This window comes from Pongo abelii, chromosome 1, assembly GCF_028885655.2.
Source record: "Pongo abelii isolate AG06213 chromosome 1, NHGRI_mPonAbe1-v2.0_pri, whole genome shotgun sequence".
NCBI lineage: Eukaryota > Metazoa > Chordata > Mammalia > Primates > Hominidae > Pongo > Pongo abelii.
The window spans coordinates 145,902,251-145,921,827 of NC_071985.2; the positions used below are offsets into that span (position 1 = coordinate 145,902,251).

General features: G+C 35.6%; 1 protein-coding gene and 2 pseudogenes across 2 annotated transcripts in view; 1 reads left to right on the forward strand and 2 right to left on the reverse strand.

Annotated features, from left to right (window-relative positions):
• The window catches only part of HS2ST1 (heparan sulfate 2-O-sulfotransferase 1), a 199,911-nt gene that overhangs the window by 55,747 nt on the left and 124,587 nt on the right, over window positions 1-19,577 (reverse strand).
• LOC129050159 (SUMO-activating enzyme subunit 2-like) lies at window positions 11,181-12,312 on the reverse strand (annotated as a pseudogene).
• On the forward strand, window positions 12,369-13,321 carry LOC129060592 (SUMO-activating enzyme subunit 2-like; annotated as a pseudogene).

The following is a 19,577-nucleotide window of genomic DNA, read 5'->3' on the forward strand; positions in this document are numbered from 1 at the left end:
GCGCAGTATTGGGGTGGGAGTGACCTGATTTTCCAGGCGCCGTCTGTCACCCCTTTCTTTGACTAGGAATGGCAACTCCCTGACCCCTTGCGCTTCCCGAGTGAGGCAATGCCTCGCCTTGCTTCAGCTCACGCACAGTGCGCTGCACCCACTGTCCTGCGCCCACTGTCTGGCACTCCCTAGTGAGATGAACCCAGTACCTCAGATGGAAATGCAGAAATCACCTGTCTTCTGCGTCACTCACGCTGGGAGCTGTAGACTGGAGCTGTTCCTATTTGGTCATCTTGGCTCCACCCCCTCTTTTTCTTTTTTTGAGACAGAGTCTCACTCTGTCGCCCAGGCTGGAGTGCAGTGGCGCGATCTCAGCTCACTGCAAGCTCCGCCTCCTGGGTTCACGCCATTCTCCTGCCTCAGCTTCCTGAGTAGCTGGGACTACAGGCACCTGCCACCATGCCTGGCTAATTTTTTGTATTTTTAGTAGAGATGGGGTTTCACTGTGTTAGCCAGGATGGTCTCGATCTCCTGACCTCGTTGATCCACCTGCCTCGGCCTCCCAAAGTGCTGGGAGTGAGAATTTGCCTTTAAAAAAAAAAAAAAAAGTGCCTTCTGGGTGACAAAGAAACCTTCTAGTCAAAGGAAAGAAGCATGAGCAAAGTCCTTGGAGGCACAACACTGTAGAGTGCATATAGGCCCTAAAAGTGGTTCTTAATAAGCTTAGAAGATAGGAGAAAGATTAAGGGCAAGGAAAAACATAAGGCAGAAAAGTGGGCAGAAGCCAGATCACAGTGTCTTAATCACCATACTAGGAATATGAACCATATCCTATAAGCCAACATTCTGAAACTTATTGGTCTCAGAACCTTTTATACACTTAAAGATTGTTAAGGACACCAAAGAGCTTTGGTTTATGTGGGTTACATCTAGCAACAGCACAACAGTAATTAAAATTGAGAAACATTTATTAACTCACTTTAATATAACAATATGACATGTTAGCATAAATGACATGATTTTGTGAAAAAAATTTCCAAAACCAAAAAAATTTAGTGTAACATATTTTTGCAAATCTTATAAAGTGTCTGGCTTAATAGAAGACAACTGGATTTTCATATCTGCTTCTCCATTCAAAATATTACCATATATTATTTGGGTTGGAGTCAATGAAGAAAATCAAACTCACATAGATACAGTTGGAAAAGGAGTACTTTAGTAGCCTTTTCAAATAATTGGAAATATTCTTTCTCAATTCTACACTAAAACCTAGTGTTAATTTCTTAAAAGTAAACTGCAATGTGCTAGAAAACCATATTAATGAATATACACTATTCATGTTCATATCAGTGAATATATACTGTTATATTGATATACTTTGCACTGTCATTTGAAAAATATTGGTATATGGAGTTACGCAGATCCTCCAAATATTAATACATTAGAAATGTATAATAAAAATTATACAATTTAAAAAATCACATTCATTATAACACCACCAATCTCAGAGAAGTCTAAGTATTGGGAAACTGTTATGTTCACAGTGGCAGATACAAGTTTTTTTGAATTTTATAATTGGCAACTAATACTGTCAACTATTTTCCTTACAGCGACAAGTTCACTTCGTTCATTTTTGAGAAAATATCTCCCAACTACACAAGTCTGAATAAACATAGTTTGTGTGTTGATCATTCTTTCAAGTAAAAACAGTGTTCTATGAAATAAATTGCCTTGTTGAGCTTGCAACTTGTCTTAATCTATTTTCTGTTGCTATGACAGAGACCAGGTAGTTTATAAAGAAGTTTCTTTAGCTCCTGGTTCTTTAGGCTGGCAAGTTCAAGACTGGGCAGCCACATCTGTTGTCTTCTGGTAAGGGCTTCATGCTGCATCAAAAAATGATGGAGGAATAGAAGAGAAACTGACATATGCAGAAAATAGCACAAACACCAGAGGCAACCTTGCTTCCTAACAACCTGATCTCATTGTAACTAACGTAGTCCTCAGAGAGTGAGAACTCACTAACTCCCTCAAGACTGCACTGATTCTTTCATGAGAGCAGATTCCTCATGATCCAAACACCTCTTAAAGGTCCCACCACCTCTCAACACCATTACGATGGGGACCAAGCCTCAACATGAGTTTTGGTAGAGACAAACCATATTCAAACCACAGCACAACTCAATCACACAAGTGCTTTACCTCAAGACAACCTCTGTACTCTGGTATGCAGAAGTGCTTGATGTACTTTATATATTGTGACAGAATATTAAGGACATACACAAAATAGTCAATATTTAACAAAGTTATTGCTTTCTGACGGACATTCTTATGTGAAAATGGCTTTTGAGGGTTTGGGCTGTTAGAGAAAGGTAGCAAAAAACACAATGCCTACTAGTACAGTTTGGTACCACCACTGCTTTTTACCATAAGGACAAATGTCAACTAGTGAAAAAGGCAACTAACATCTTAGAATTATTATGAAAATGATTGTGAACTATTTTGTGAAAGCCCTAAAGGAGTCTTAAGCATCCCTATGGTACATGGACTGCACTTTCAGAACAACTTCTATAAGCAATAAAGAGCCATTTTTTTTTAAGTTTTAAGTAACCCATGTGGGACTTCTACAATGCAAGATTCTATAGAGTGATAACACTTACAGTTGAGTATCAATGGTCTGAAGACATAGTGAGAATTAAGACTTGAAGGAAAGCAACTGCAATAAGGAAGAAGCATGGGGACTGGAAGGAGATAGGTTAATGGGTTAGAGGCTTAGGTGACAAGAGTAGATGAGGGAATTGGAAGTGGCTAAGGTGCTGTCTCTAGGCTTCTTTACTGAGGAGGAAGATGGTACCATTCAGTGAATTTGAGAATTGGGGAAGTAAGAACAAATGGGGATGAAGAAAGGAATTCAGGATAGTTTGTAGTCTACACTGAAGTTCAAACTGAGAAATCAAGTATGTAGCTGGTCTGTGGAAGAGCCCATTTTCATAAGGCTTTATTTCAAGCTTGTGTAAGAACAATATCCAAGCCTAACAGGTCTAGAGAATAGGATGGGGAGGGCACAATGGCAGAAAAGTTCTGCATTACAATGTAATATGGCATCTGTTCCCTCCCAGACCCATGAATTTCCAGATATTTATGTGTTTGAGTTTTTAGAGAAAGGGAATGCAGGGAAATGATTAAGGAGCTGTTTCAAAGAAAGGCTTTGTAATATAAAGGGGGCACTGTATTAATTAGGGAAACATCAGCTGTTGTAATGAAATCTCGATTGTTTACTACACAAGAAGTTTAGTTCTTGCTCAAGTACTAATGTGAGTGTTCCTGGTTGGCAGACGGCCTTTTAGGCAGTAATTCAAGGAATTATGCTCCTTTCCTCTCCTGACTTTGCCATTCTCCCCAGTACCTTGAAGTCTTTTGATCCAGCTGGCCGATAGAGTGCAGAAAGCACAAACATTTCTTAATTATCTTGGCAAACACTAGTCATATGGCCCTACCTAGATGCAGGGGTTGTGGTGAGAAATTTAATCCTTGGTGGGCAGTTGCTTCCTAGCAATAAAAACATACTAGGGGAAGAAATGCATGAATAGCTGGTATAGAGTTTGCCATTTCTTCACACAGGCACATAAAGCAGGTTCACAAGTGATAAAGTATGACATTAGTGAGGACATAGGAGAACGTTCTCCATTTCTACATGAAACGTGACATCAATCTTAGCACCATGAAGGCTCCCATACTTTCTGGCATTTCCTCTTGGGGAAGCAGCAGAGATGATGATGCTTGATTAGAGATAGTTGTTCTATGGACACGCAGGTAACAAAGCCGATTCTTATGGGTGGAGGGGAGTCTGCTTTTTAAAAAACAAACAAAAAAACCCACATGAGATATCTCTAGAAGAGTTTCAGAAATATTAGAAAGGAATTTCAATGGAAAATGAAGCCCTGTGCAAACATCTAGGGTAATGGCCAAAATAGGCTATTTGACCTATTATAATAATGAAAAACAGGCTATTAATGTAACTCTGATTCCATACGTATTTACAGGCTTAGTATGAGGAAGAGACTTGGATTATCAGTTTCAGACACAGTGAATTTCATCTGCCCATGGAACATCCAGGTAGTAATATGTAGGTTACAGAAGATATACATCTCAGGAGAAAGTTCTGAACTAAAGATAGAAATTAAGAGTCACAACACAAAGGCATCAGCTGATGTAAAAGGAGTAAATGAGATCATGAAGATACAGAGTTAAAAAAAGAGAACTTTATTTTTCACTTAATTTTTAATTTTTATTTTTAAACATCAAAAGAGAATTTTGAATTCATCAGCTTTTGGTTCTAAATATCTGTATTACCAACACTACCTATAACATATGTGCAATACAACCAAAAACAAATCTGCACTATCACTGCAAGATCATGTACTAATCTATTAACAAACATTTTAAGTGCTTCTGACCACGTTGTCCACTTGTAAATACTCAAAGTATACTGCAGCAGATAAATGCTAGCTTCATGTCTCACTGACATGCCTTTAAAATGTTTTTTGAAGGACTCATGAGTTTTGCAACTCACAAAGCACACAGCTGGACCTTACTAAGAATGCATTTAACTAAAATCTCTGCTAGCATTTTTTTCCAAAGTAAAACTAAACATAATATTGTAGAAGATGTGAAGAAGGTTGAAAGTAAATTATTCAGGAAGACATTAAAAATTTTTTAATGCACATACTGGTGGAAAAATAAAATAGGAGTAAATTATATGTAAGCTTTGTAATTCAGCTAAAATATTAATTTTGATATTAAACTAGTAGGAATATTCAGAGATTTCCTTAAATTCTTAGCAGAAGTCCATACTGCCATTAAAATAGATGTGCTTTGATTGTTGAAATAAATATCATACCAAGAAGATTAAAGCATTTTCAAAATCAAGAAAGAAATTCCAGAACTGTCTACAAAGCTAAATTATTTTCACACTTCAACAACTGCACCTGGTGCTCCACTCACTAGCAAGTAAAAAGAATAAGAAGTAACTAGGATTCAACTCCAGCTGGGTTTGGGTATCATTAACGAAAACCTAATGCAGCAGCTGTTGAAAATTAGAATTAGCAATGCTGAAAACTTGCTACTATTTTACTGGAGTTTGATATGCATCATATTCTAGAGCAGTGGTTCTCAAATTGAGCATGCATCAGAATTACTTGGAGCATTTGTTAAAATACAAATTCCTGCCTTCCCACATTCCCTAGCTACTAACTCCAAGGACTAAGAATTTGCCAATCCAGTTCCCAATGCTGATATGATGGTCCAGGAACACTTTGAGAATCAGTGTTCTAGAGGGCACTTCTGTTGGCTTATTAAGAAGACAGATACAGAATATTATCTTTTCCATGTAACTAATTAATTTGTACCCATTAATTGGAACTTTAGATATACCTTAGATCTGTGAAAAACAACTTAATGGTATAAACTAGTTGTGAGGGTATTCTGGTCATCACATCCATTACCCTTTAACTCATGGCACTGATTCTACTGGACTAACTGGATTTCCCATCTTCCTCACAGCTCGCCACCAACCACTACGTCTCCTAAGGCTAGTCAGTTCCTCCTTAAAGCATGCTGTAACCATCATTACGGAAAGCACAAGTGAAATGTTTACATTGTTCTTGAGCATAAACTGTTACAAAACCCTTTGAAAATGCAACATTAATTAATTCTGAATCATGGTCATTGCCCCACACCCTTTTAAACTGAAACTATTTTTGGGGTACAACCAAGAATTCAAGAACCATGTTAAAGATATTCATCTAGGAACATTCACGTATATATGAAGAAATTCTGATTAACTACAATTTCCAGTCCTGGCTTACTAGTTAAAAACTGAAGTTCAAGTAGATTGTACACTACCCATTGTTAAGACTAAAAAAGTGAGTTAAAAAAAATTTCTTTTTGAGACAGGGTCTCGCTCTGTCACCTAGCCTGCACTGCAGTGGCATGATTAGGGCTCACTGCAGCCTCGACCTCCCAGGCTCAAGTGATCCTCTCACCTCAGCTTCCGGCGTAGCTGGGACTACAGGTGTGCGCTACCATGCCTGGCTAATTTTTGTATTTTTTGTAGATACAGGGTTTCAGCATGTTGCCCAGGCTGGTCTCAAACTCCTAGGCTCAAGCGATTAGCCCACCTCAGCCTCCCAAGATGCTGGGATTACAGGTGTAAACCATTGCACCTGGCCTAAAACTTTTTATATTTTACAGCTTTGTATCTTCTGAGAAACTGTTATAGCTTTTCAGTTGAATTTGTATTTTTAATGAATCTTAGTCACAGGTATTATTAATATTCTAAAGATGTTCTTTTTTAAACATCGATTTCCAAAAACTGTCTTCCTTTGCATTTGTCTTGTGTAACAAAAAATAACCATTATTCAGGATCCTGTAAACTACAATTCTTTACTAGTGACACTTCAACATGCCCACAATGCAATGATAATTGATATTCTCAATAATGATGAGTAAAATGCTGGACAGTTGTATCAATCGACAAAAACTAATGCTTGACCATAATTTGAGTTTTAATTGTGTTTTACTGAATTTTAATTATATGAAACAAGTGTAAGAAAAAAATTCTCAAGTAGAATATTCTTTATCTTGCAGACTACTGAACATTTACTATACAATAGACATTTTAATATCTACTTTAAAATAATTTGTTGATCTTTACATACCCTATATATTAGCTTTTTAAATCCATTAATATTTTTGGCTTATTTTCCTATGCCAGAAATAAAATTATGATCATTATGAAAAGGTATGGGTTGATAAAATTAATGGGGATAAGGCAAAGTAACTCAAAACTGTTTGTTCTGAGTTACTCTGCCTCATCCCCATTAATCTATTTGAATTAGGCAACATAAATTTAAGTACATTCTAATTGAACACTGGAACCAATCAAACCACGAAAACTGAAAAAAAAAATCAGGTAGAATTAATGTAACTTTTTGGGGGAGGACAGCATAACTTGTTTAAAAGCTACTTCTTTCTCTGAAAGAAAGGTGATGACCATTATTACCCAGTATACAGCAGACACACAAATTTGCTTAATAAAAATAATATAGCACACTAAATTAAACCATATGGGAGACAGAGTTCTTCACAATCTAAGAAATGTTAAAAGGAAGTGAAGGATAATGTTAAAAGTGAAGGTCTGAGGTGATTTGATCTCTACCAACCTAATGATACATATAGCACAGTCAAAGCTAAAGCTCCATACATGTCAAGACTGCTTAGTACAATATTCTAGGTGTATCACACCTGACTAATCCTCAGAGGTTTTTTCCTCTAATGGTGCCAAGACTCTGTAGGAGGGAGTGAAAGTGGCAGAAAAGTCAGAGATTAAAATGGTCAGATAACTAGGGCAGGACCATGATTTCTGACCCTAGAGTAATTTAAGAATCACATGGAAAGTTACATTACCTTAAAATAGATTACAGGGTATAACAAATTCCATGGGACTGGGGAATCTGTATTTCTTAAAAGCTCCCAAGGTGATATAAGAGCAGGTAGTCTAAAATCAATAACAAACAGAAGATATTAGAAAGCAACACTGGAGTCAACATTTGTTGACTCTGGTGTGTGACCCTGTGGGTACCATTCTCCATTTTACCCTTTTATAGCTAAAATTTTACAGGAGTCTCTGTAGCATAATCTCTCACATTTGGAGGCCATTTTATTTCTAATGTAGTCCCAGTTTATTTCCCAATTTTGGCTTTTTTTTGGTGGCCTAAGATAACCTAGAAATAATAAGTCTAAATAAAACAAAGTTTGAAAAACAAAGAAAATAGAAATTTTAGGAATAAGATTACTTGATGGGATCTATCAAATTATTCAAATTCTTAAATCTTAATTTATAATTACTAACATTTATATTTGCACATTAAAAGATAATGTACTAATTATCAGGACCCATACACACCATAGAAAAGGCTGAGATTGTCAGACTAGATAAAAAAGCAAGATTCAACTATATCCTGACCACAAGAAAACCACTTTAAATGAGAGAAACATTAAATAACCTAAAAGGAAAAGGATGAGAAAAGATATATCATGTTATCACAAATCAAAAAAAGCTGGTGTAGCCATATTAATGACAAATGGATTTCTGAGTAAAGAATACTGGCAAGGATAAAAAGGATCATTTCATAATGATAAAGGGGTCAATTTATCAAAAAGACATAACAATCCTAAACAATTTTGTACCTTTATAAAAGAGTTTTAAAAACATATGAATTAAAAGCTCACAGGAAAAATAGACAAATCTGCAAGTATAATCAAAGATTTCACCATCATGCTCACAACAATTGATAGTAAACAGAAAATCACTAAGATACAGCAAATTTGAACAATATCATCAACTAATTAGCCAATTGGCATTTAGAGAACACTCCATCCAGAATGCAGATACACATTCTTTTCAAGTGTACATGGAACATTTGATAAGATAGACCATATTCTCAGTTATAAAACAAGGTTCAAAATATTTGAAAGTACTCAAATCATACAAAATATGTTCTCTGACTAAAACAGAATTAAATTTAAAATAACAGAAAACACATTTGAAATGTCCACAAATACTTGGACTAAATAACACACTTCAAGTAACCCACAGGACAAAGAAAAAAACAAAAAGGAAAGTAGAAAAGTATTTTGAACCTAATAAAACAAAAACAGCAAAATTGTGAGATGTAACTGAAGCAGTGCTTTAAGGGAAACATACAGCACTACATGATCATATTAGAAAACAAGGCAGTTCTAACATCAATGACCTAAACCACAGCTAGTTCTTTGTGCCAAAAAAAAAAAAAAATCAATAAAGCTGATAAACTTCTAGCCAGACTAGTAAGAAAAAAAAGAGAAGATACAAATTATTAATATCAGAAATGACAAAGGAGAGAATACTACAGACAATAAAGGAATATTATAAGCAACTGTAGCCAATAAACTTAATAAATTGCTAAATTCCTTGAAACACAAAAATTAACGAAGCTCACAGATAGCTAAACAGAATAACCTTTTAAATCTATTAAATGTATAGATAAAAAACCTTCGCACAAAAAATGAAAACAAATCTTTCTCACAGATAAACAAAAGGCCCAAACGGCTTTAGAAAATTCTACCAAACAAAAAAAATACCAATACCAAAAATACCAACATAAGAAAACATCAACACAAACTCTTGAAGAAAACTGAAAAGGAGAAAACGCTTTCCAATTGAGTCTCTGAAGCCAGCCTTTGATACCAAAATCAGACATGAAATCCCTTACAGAGGCAAAAATTAACAAAATTTAGTGAAATGAAAGGACAATTATCATACCTATGTAGTTTATCCCAAGGATACAGATTGGTTTAACATGCAAAAGTCAAAGTAACTTACCTTATTAAACAAGCTAAAGACCATGTATTCATCTTAATACATGCACATAAACAAAATCCAACATCAATTCATGATAAAAATCTCAGCAAACTGGGACTAGAAGCATGATAAAAATCTCAGCAAACTGGGACTAGAAGCCTGATAAAAATCTCAGCAAACTGGGAATAGAAGGGAACTTCCTCAAACTAATAAAAGGATATCTGTAAAAATGTTCAGCTGGTATCATACTTTACTGAAAGACAGACTGGATACTTTCACCCTAAAACCGTGAATGAGGCAAGGATGTCCACCCTCATCAGTTTTACACAACACTGTCTTGGAGGCTCTAGCCTGTGCAATAAGGCAAGAAAAAGAAAGGCACACAGATTAGAGAGCAAGAAGTAAAACTGTCTTTTGTAACAGACAGCATGACTGAATGTGTACAAATTCCAAAAGAATCTAACAAAAAAGCTGCGAGAATTAATGAGTTTAGCAAGGTTGCAGGATATAAAAATCAATATACCTAAATCAATTGTATATTACTAATAACAGATAATCAGAAATTCACATTAAAAATACCATGTACAGTACCACAAAACTATAAATAAATTTGCAATAAGATGTACAAGACCATACAGTAAAAATTATAAAACTCTGCTGAGAAAAATTAAATAAGATCTAAATAGATATGCCACATTCATGATTGAAAGACTACTGTTAAGATGTCAATTCTCCCAAAATTTATATACAGATGCCATGCAATCCCAATCAAAATCCCAGGACACTTTTTGGTATGAATTGACCAACTAATATGGAAATGTAAATAATTTGGAATAGGCAAAACAAATTGAAAAATAAAAAAATTGAAGGATTTACACTACCTTATCTCAAGACTGGTTATCAAGTTACAGTAATCCAGACAGTATTGTACTGGCATAAAGACAGACATCCAGATCAATGGAACAGAATAGTGAATCCAGAAATATAATTATACAAATATGATCAATTGATTTTAGAAAAACTTGGATACAAATATGATCAATTGATTTTAGAAAAACTTGGTAAGATAGTTCAATGAAGAAAATGATCACCTCTTCAACAAATAGTATGGGAACAACTGGATAGCCATTTTTTTAAGGGAATCTTCATTCTTCATTCTTCACATCATATACAAAAATGAATTTAAAATGAATCACAGACCTAAATATAAGAGCTAAAATTATACAACTTATAGAAGAAACAATCCTAGTAATTTTCGGTTTGGCAAAGATTTCTTAAATACGACACAGTAAACAAGAACTACAAAAACAAACATCAATATAGTGGACTTCACTGAAATTAAAACATACAGAAATGAAAAGGAAAGCCACATAAAGGAAAAAATATTTGTGAACTGTATAGCCAACAAAAAATTTGTATCATATCAAGAAAAAATGTGTATCTTACAACCTAATGAGAAAATAGCCAGTCCATTTTTTTAAATGAACTAAAGATTTGGACACTTCCCCAAAAAAGAGATATGCAGATAAGATGAAAGACATTTGTCATTAGAGAAAATAAAAGGAAAACTACAATGAGATAACACAAAAATTTGTAAGAATGTGTAAAATTGAAGACTGGTCATACCGAGACTTGTCAAGAATGTGGGGTAACTGGAATTCTCATGAACTGCTGGTGGGAATATAAAATGAGACAACCATTATGGAAAACAGATGGACAATTTCTTAAAAAGTTAAACATATAGGCTGGGCGCGGTGGCTTGCGCCTGTAATCCCAGCACTTTGGGATTTCCTATGTTTGCTTTCTAGGGAATCAATAAAATAAAAATAATGAGGATAGAAATGGTAATGGTAGGCCGGGTGCGATGGCTCACGCCTGTAATCTGAGCAATTTGGGAGGCCAAGGCAGATGGATTGCCTGAGGTCAGGAGTTCGAGACCAGCCTGGTCAACATGGCGAAACCCCGTCTCTACTAAAAATACAAAAATTAGCTGGGCGTGGTGGTGGGCACCTGTAATCCCAGCTACTTGGGAGGCTGAGGCAGGAGAATCACTTGAACCTGCGAGGCAGAGGTGAGCCGAGATCTCACCATTGCACTCCAGCCTGGGCAACAGAGCTACACTCCATCTCAAAAATAAATAAAAACAATGTGCACAGCTTTTTACATCTAGAACCTGCTGGTCTTTCAGGCCTAACTGGGGTTCATTCTGTTGATCTGATGCATTCGTTTCTTCTCCTTGACTTTGTACTTCAGCCCAGTCCAACAGAACTGGAGGTTTCCTTTTCTGCCATAGTTTGTCCATTATCAACAGATACCTGATGTCATCTTTAAAAAGCTTGGTAAAAAGTTTAACTGGATTATATCCAGTTGATTTAGCCCATTCCTTAGTGGAAATACGTTTAATGTCACCTTCTTTATTAGAATGTTCTAGCTCTGGCTTTGGCTTCTGTTGGTTCCCAGGCAGCTTCAGGGTCAGCTCTGTCAGGAGATACTTCTTAAGTACTTTGCCCAAAAGATGCAATGTATAGGTTCTGAAGGTGTGTTACAAATTGTACAGTCAGGAGAGGTTCTCTGGGTTGGCTTAGGATGACATTCATAACACTTGGTCACACCCTTTTTGATAGTAGTTACTTGTCCAAGATACTCAGCAGTTCCACTTTCAATAAGAGGAACACCAGCTGCCAGGCACACTCTATTAACATGGTTTTGGGCAGCTCTGTTATCTAAAGCATTCATAACCAATATAAACTGTCAAAAATATTCCACATTATAGTCAGGGTTCATGATGCTGTCATGGTAGGCAACCATATTAGCCTTCAGGTAAAACTGCAGTGCACTTTCCCTGGCAACCTGTGCCTTTGATCTTCCAACATGTTTCCTTTGAAACAAAAACTATTGAGGTTGCTGACATCAATAGTAACCAGATCAATCAGGTCGATGTGGGAGAAGCTGGTGAGCACAAGGTTCTTGAGGAGCTCACAGCACTGAGACTCTGAGAGTTCATTTAGCAGAAAAGGGGGATGGAGCTGAGCTCATATGGGATAAGGATGACCCACATGCAATGGATTTTGTCACCTCTGCTACAAACCTCAGGATGCATATTTTCAGTATGAATATGAAGAGTAGATTTGATATCAAATCAATGGCAGGGGATATTATTCCTGCTATTGCTACTACTAATGCAGTGATTGCTGGGTTGACGGTATTGGAAAGATTGAAGATCTTATTAGGAAAAATAGACCAGTGCAGAACAATTGTTTTGAATAAACAACCAAATCCAAGAAAGCAGTTTCTTGTGCCTTGTGCACTGGATCCTCCCAACCCCAATTGTTATGTATGTGCCAGCAAACCAGAGGTGATTGTATGGCTGAATGTCCATAAAGTGACTGTTCTCACCTTACAAGACAAGGTAGTGAAAGAAAAATTTGCTGTGGTAGCACCAGATGTCCAAATTGAAGATGGGAAAGGAACAATCCTAATATCTTCCGAAGAGAGAGAGACAGAAGCTAATAATCACAAGAAGTTGTCAGAATTTGGAATGAGAAATTGCAGCTGGCTTCAAGCAGATTACTTCCTCCAGGACTATACTTTATTGATCAACATCCTTCATAGTGAAGACCTAGGAAAGGATGTTGAATTTGAAGTGTTGGTGATGCCCCAGAAACAGTGGGGCCAAAACAAGCTGAAGATGCTGCCAAAAGCATAACCAATGACAGTAATGATGGAGCTCAGCCTTCCACCTCCACAGCTCAAGAGCAAGATTATGTTCTCACAGTTGATTCGGATGAAGAAGATTCTTCAAAGAATGCTGACGTCAGTGAAGAAGAGAGAAGCCACAAGAGGAAATCAGACGAGAAAGAGAATCTCAGAGCAAAGAGGTCACGTATAGAACAGAAGGAAGAGCTTGATGATGTCATAGCATTAGATTGAACAGAAATGCCTCTAAAGAGAGCCCTCTTACTACTTAGTTTATCTAGGCAGAACCAGATTATTTGTTATGTCCTTTGTTCCAAAGGGAAAAAATTGACACCAGTGACTTGAAAATGATTCTGCTCCCTTTGAAAGCATTCATTTTGCTATAACTGTTAGACACACTGCAGTATGCTATACTGAAAGTAGGAATATAGCTTTAAAAACCCTTTGAACAAAGTATGTGCATAACCAGTCATGAGATAAAACAACATAATGCATGTTGCCTTTTTAATGTAAATACCCTTAGGTATCATTAATAGTTTCAAAATATTGTGGTTAAGTTGATACCTGGTTATAAATATCATGCCTTTATTTTTGGCTAGAAGAATTAATTTTAGCCTAGATCTAACCATTTTCATACTCTGACTGAAACAGATTCAAAGAAGTATCAAATGCTATGTATTGAAACTTGTTTTTAAATGTTAAATGGCACTATGTATATTAATGTAAAACAATGTTAATTTACTCACGTTTTCAGTTTGTACTGCCTGGTATGCCTGTGTATGAAGCCAATTTTTGTGTATTGTTATAGTTTCAGGTTATTTATAGTTGATGTTTTGTAAAACTCAATGACTATACTTATGGACCAAATAAATGGCATAAGCATCCTTGTTACAAAATTAAATAAATAAATAAATAAATAGTAATGGTGTCAACTAGAAAGCTAAGAACTAGTAGAGCTGTAATGTCCAAAAATGTCGGTACTGTCTGTTACTGCTATTTATTTAATGATTTTTATTTTCTTATTTTCTAGTTCTACATAACAAAAATAATGCCACATTTCAAAATTATATGACTAAATAGTGCTAGTATTTACTACCACAGAACCTTTCTCCTCCCCAGTGTCTTGGCCTGCTGAACTGAATACAGATTATCAAAGATTTGTTGTGAGCCTAACATTTCAATGGTTATATAAATTTTACAGCATTTTACCTTACTTGCTCTGAGACTTCAAATACAAAAGCATTTTTCTAAATTTTCTAAAATAATTACTATTATAATCCAAAGAAAATTTATTCTCACAAAATATGGTACAAATATAGTCACCCAACTAAAATATTAAATATTTATTTCTATACATATATTTCATAGCTTCCTGTATATATTTATTGATAAATACTAAAGCTGATATATGGAAAGACTTGATATATTCAGTAAGGTCATGTTTCAGAAGCATTGTTAATACACATAAGACAGATACATCCACATTTTTCAACAAGAAAGATGTTATTTCAGTTCCAAATGACCACACTTAAGGCAGGGCGCAGACATACATAGAATATAAGACAAGACTGTAACAATAAAGTCTTCAGTTACTTTTCACTTCTGACTACATGAATATAGTAAACAAGTTACCTCCAGCAGTTGATTCTTGGGGATAAAAAATCCAATTACTGTCTTGCTTTACAATAAATTTAGAATAAAATGTTTTGTTGACTATTAAATCAGGTAAAGCATAAGGTACTTTAAACTGATTATTTGGTCTCATAAAATGATTCAATCTAAAGGCTTAATTTAGAGCCACCTACAAAATGACCCTGTATTCTACATTGTTAATCTTAAAAGTTTAATAGTTCTTAAACTTACATAATTTATTATTTTTTACCCAGAATCATCAATGTAGGACTAATTCTGATTAAATAAATCTAGATTATTTCCCCTCTCCATCAGCCCATCTCCCAATCAAACAGTACTTACAATTATCACAAAGAGCCTTTCTAATCACATTTATTTAACTTTGTAGTATATTTTGAATTAGAAGGCACAATTAATAAAATGGTTCTCTACATAGAAAGATTTCTTATAAGTGTCCCCTATACCAGATGTGTCTGTTATTTCTCTGGCAAAATCTAATCTTGAAAGGGCTGGGGGAAAGGAAGAATAATAGCATGGCTCCTCTTCAGCTTCACTTTAAATGGCTACCATGATTAGAGAGGGCTGGGTTTCAGACATGCTTTATAGGAAGCATGTAGTCATTTAACTTTTTCATGTGGTGTAAAGCTCGTAAACAAAAAGTCAGAAAAGTAAATTCCTATGAATCATATACTTTTTACAAAGTATTTCAGTTAACATATTCCCAGATATACAGAATTACAAAATATCGCCAATTATAATCTATTCAATGATAACTGGAAATGTATAATTTCCAGTGATACTTTATCATCTTGATATTCTGGAAACACTAAATAATACAGGATCTTTTCATCAGGAAGTCAATTTTTTCTGAAAGAAAAGGGCCTTTATGTTTAGTTATGCCTCGCAGGCATTGCAAAAGACTACTTCCTCTCTCTAGTTAGCACAGTGAAGGTATATCTATCCAAAAAATATCAAGAGGAGGTATATATAAAAAGGAGATGGGTTTTTCATTTTTATTTTAAAAATAGCGGCTTCCTTAAAAAGCAATACCAACTAAAAATGGATTAAGGACTGAAACAAAGGACCTAGAACTGTAAAATTCCTAGAACATAGGGGGAAATTTTTATTACATGGGTCTTGGCAACGATTTGTTGGCTATGACATCAAAAGCACAGGCAAAAGAAGAAAAAACAGACAAGGAGCATGACTGTATCAAACTAAAAAGTTTCTGCATAGCAAAGGAAACAATGAAATGGCAACCTACAAGATGGGAGAATATATTTGCTAATCACGTATCTGATAAGGGGTTAATAACTGTAACATATAAGAAACTGCTATAACTCAATAGCAAAAAAAACTCCAAATATCTCAATTAAAAAATGGGCAAAGGACTTGAATTGACACTTCTCCAAAGACACACAAACGACTAACAGGTATAGGAAGACGCTGGACATCACTAATCATCAGGGAAATGCATATCCAAACAATAATAAGGTAAATGCTTTTAAAAAAATTAAACACAGAACTAACATATGATCTACCAATCCCACTTCTGGGATATGGTAGTTCTGTATTTAATTTTTTAAAAGAACTGAAGTCAGAATCTTTAAGAGATAGTGGCACTCCCATATGTACAATGAAGCATTGTACACAACAGCCAATATGTAGAAACAACTTTAATGTCCATCAACAGATGAATGGATAAAATGGATTTACTGTGTGATATACACACAGTAAAATATTATTCAGCCTTTTAAAAGAATGAAATTCCATCGTATGCAACAACACAGATGAACCTTGAGAACATTATGCCAAGTGAAATAAGCCAGTCACAGAAGGACAAATACTGCATGCCTCCACTGATGAAGTGTCTAAAATAGTCAAACTCATAGATGCAGAAAGTAGAATGATGGTTGCCAGGAACTGAGGTGGGGAAGCAGTTGCTGTTAATATGTATAAAGTGTCAGTTATGCAAGATAAAGTTCTAGAGGTCTGCTGTACAATACTGTGCTTAATGTTGTGTTAACAATAATGTCCTATACACTTAAAATTTTGTTAAGGACAGGGGAAGGTTCATAATATTTTACATTTAATTTTTAAAATTCAATTTATTGCTTCTTTTTTGAAATTTATATATACTTTTTGAGACAGGATCTCATTCTGTAACCCAGACTGGAGTGCAGTGGCATGATCAGAGCTCACTGCAGCCTCAAAAACCTGGCTCAAGCAATCCTCCCACCTCATCCTCTGGAGTAGCTAGGAGTACAGGTGCCTGCTTTTTTTTCTTTTTTTTTAGTAGAGACAAGGTCTCACTATTTTTCCCAGATTGTACTGCTTCTTTTATTTGGGAATTTAATGTGGTCTTCCTTTCCTCTCCCCTTTTCTCCTTCTCCCCTTTAAAAAGTAAACAACAATCAGAATGATGCTAAATAAAACACTGATGTAAAAACTGTCCAATGGATAAAAGGTAAAAAATGAATCTAATTTGAAAAATTATTTAATCTTTAAGACAAAGGAGAGCTTAGTGGTTATTGAGATCAAAATGAATCTGATGGGTAAATTCCTTCAATAACCCTGAAAAGTGGTTGCCCTTCTTTTTCCTTCAGTAACGCCAATGGTGGGGAACTCACTCTCCTCTGAAGAGCTAACTAATTCTTGGAAATTGTACTACTTTCCACCTTTTACAGTTTTTTGAGGTGTCACAGAACATGCCTACTGGCTTTTTTCCCCGAGACACAGATATTCTGTGCTACCAAGTCTTCCTTTTTAAGGTTAATATTCCGGACTTTTTACTTAACCCTTGCCTATGTGCCTAATTACAGGAATCACGCTCTACTACTGCTAACATTCTATAAGCAGAGGGCTTGGATCTGCCAAGGTATTCTTGAGGTTCTGAAAGGGCCACAGAACATTATTCTTCTCACTTCCTTGTAGTACCTGTCCTCACCTGGATAAGTTATGCCTAGCCTGCAAAGCACCTTGGCTGAGTCAATGCCCCATGCCCCATGCACCACAAGCCCCCTGCAAAACCCAGTCAGAAGAGTCTTCAGACTGGTGAATACAGGCATCATTTAGAGATATAGGTACTTCAAAGATGGGCAGAATGGACATATTAGAAGGAAATGGATACTTCTAAAATATCACAGGAACAGAATGAGAAAAGAATACAGGTCTTATATCAAGCAAAAATCCTCAGACTGAGACCTTGAAAGGCAAAAATCTCTCTGTTCAGGGAGCAGGGAGGAGGAAAGACAGAAAGGAAATTCAGTCCTCAATTCTTGCTCAATTATATCAGAATAAGGAGGTATTATTTCTAATTTTCCACAAACATGAGACTCTTATTTCTTAAAATCTCTAAACTGTCCTCTATAGGGAAAAATGCTTTTCAAGCATTTGCCTATGAACTTTCCATTATTTTTCATTCCAAAGAAATCTGCTTGTTTTCCATTAATGGATCTATTAAAAGGAAACTACTTTTGTTCCTTCTTAATCTTCTTTTCTAATATAGTAAGAAGAACAAAATTCAATCCCTCAGATTTTTTTAAAGCCTACAATGGGATTTTAAAATGCCACTAACTAGACTACACAAATATAGACACTACTTGCATTGAATACTGTCACTCTATACACCGTCAAAAACTGTGAGAAACTTCCTTTTTCAGCTACCATCTCTTGAGCGACTCCTATGCTTTGGCACCTAGTCTAGAAACTTTATGTATGGTATCTTCCACCTACCTGTTTAATTAGTTACTATTGGTCAAACTCTAAAGATGAAGCAACTGAAGCTCTGTGAGGATAAAACCACAGCCAGTGCCACAGAGCCAGTAAGTGGTAAAATCAGGATGTCACCCAGTTCTGATATTCACTGAATAGATTATTGAACTGATACAAGGATAAATGGATGACACCTGTCCTGGATATTTAATGACAGATAATAAAAATCCAGAAATTCATTAAGCAAGTAATAATAATGAATAAGGTTGTTATACTTCAACCTCTTCTGCATTCAGAGATGGATGTGTTAGATGCTCATTCCTATTCTTTTGCACTGGGGCTGGAATGCACCAGGACAGAACTCAATAGCTGAGGATCCCAATGAAACTGAGAGGAAGAAAAGATAAGCAGAGGCACACCAGGAAGCAAACTAACAGTCCAGAATAGCAAAGATACCTACGGTCCACACCCCACCCTGACCGGTTCTTAGTGAACAACTGGTTATTGGTAATATCGCTGAGGTAGCATTGGCTGGTGGTTTAGATGATCTCTTTCCAGAACTGCCAAGATACTTTAACTTTTAGCAAGCCCTGTATTTCTGTCATCCAACTGGCCAGAAATCCACCACCGGAAGAGGCTGTGGAAAGTCACAAACTGCCATTTTGAAAACTAGAACCCTTACAATTACCAAACAAGAGGTGCTTTATTACTAACCCACATATCATTATTACCTTCCATATCAGTACAGGGTTCAGCCAAAGTTATCATTTGGCTCATGAGTGTTTTTACTAATTTATTTTTTCCATATACATGGGAAATTTAAAGATACTTTTCAATTGTATACAATAGAAATTATATTAAAATTATAGATTACTTTTTTTAAAAAAACGGCAATATACTCAAGGCTTCAAATGTGAAAAGGTATTTTTTTAAAGGTATGTAAAAAGTTTCTCTGTCAGAATCCATTTTTTTTTTTTTTAGTTTCTCTCTTGTTCTGTATCTATCTGCCCAATTCCCAACCTTCACAACACATAATCACTATTATTAGTTTTTGGTTCAGAGATCACTTCACGTATATGTAAGTTAAAACAAATACTTACCTCATTTTTACACAAATATTAGGACAATATGTACTTTCCTTTGT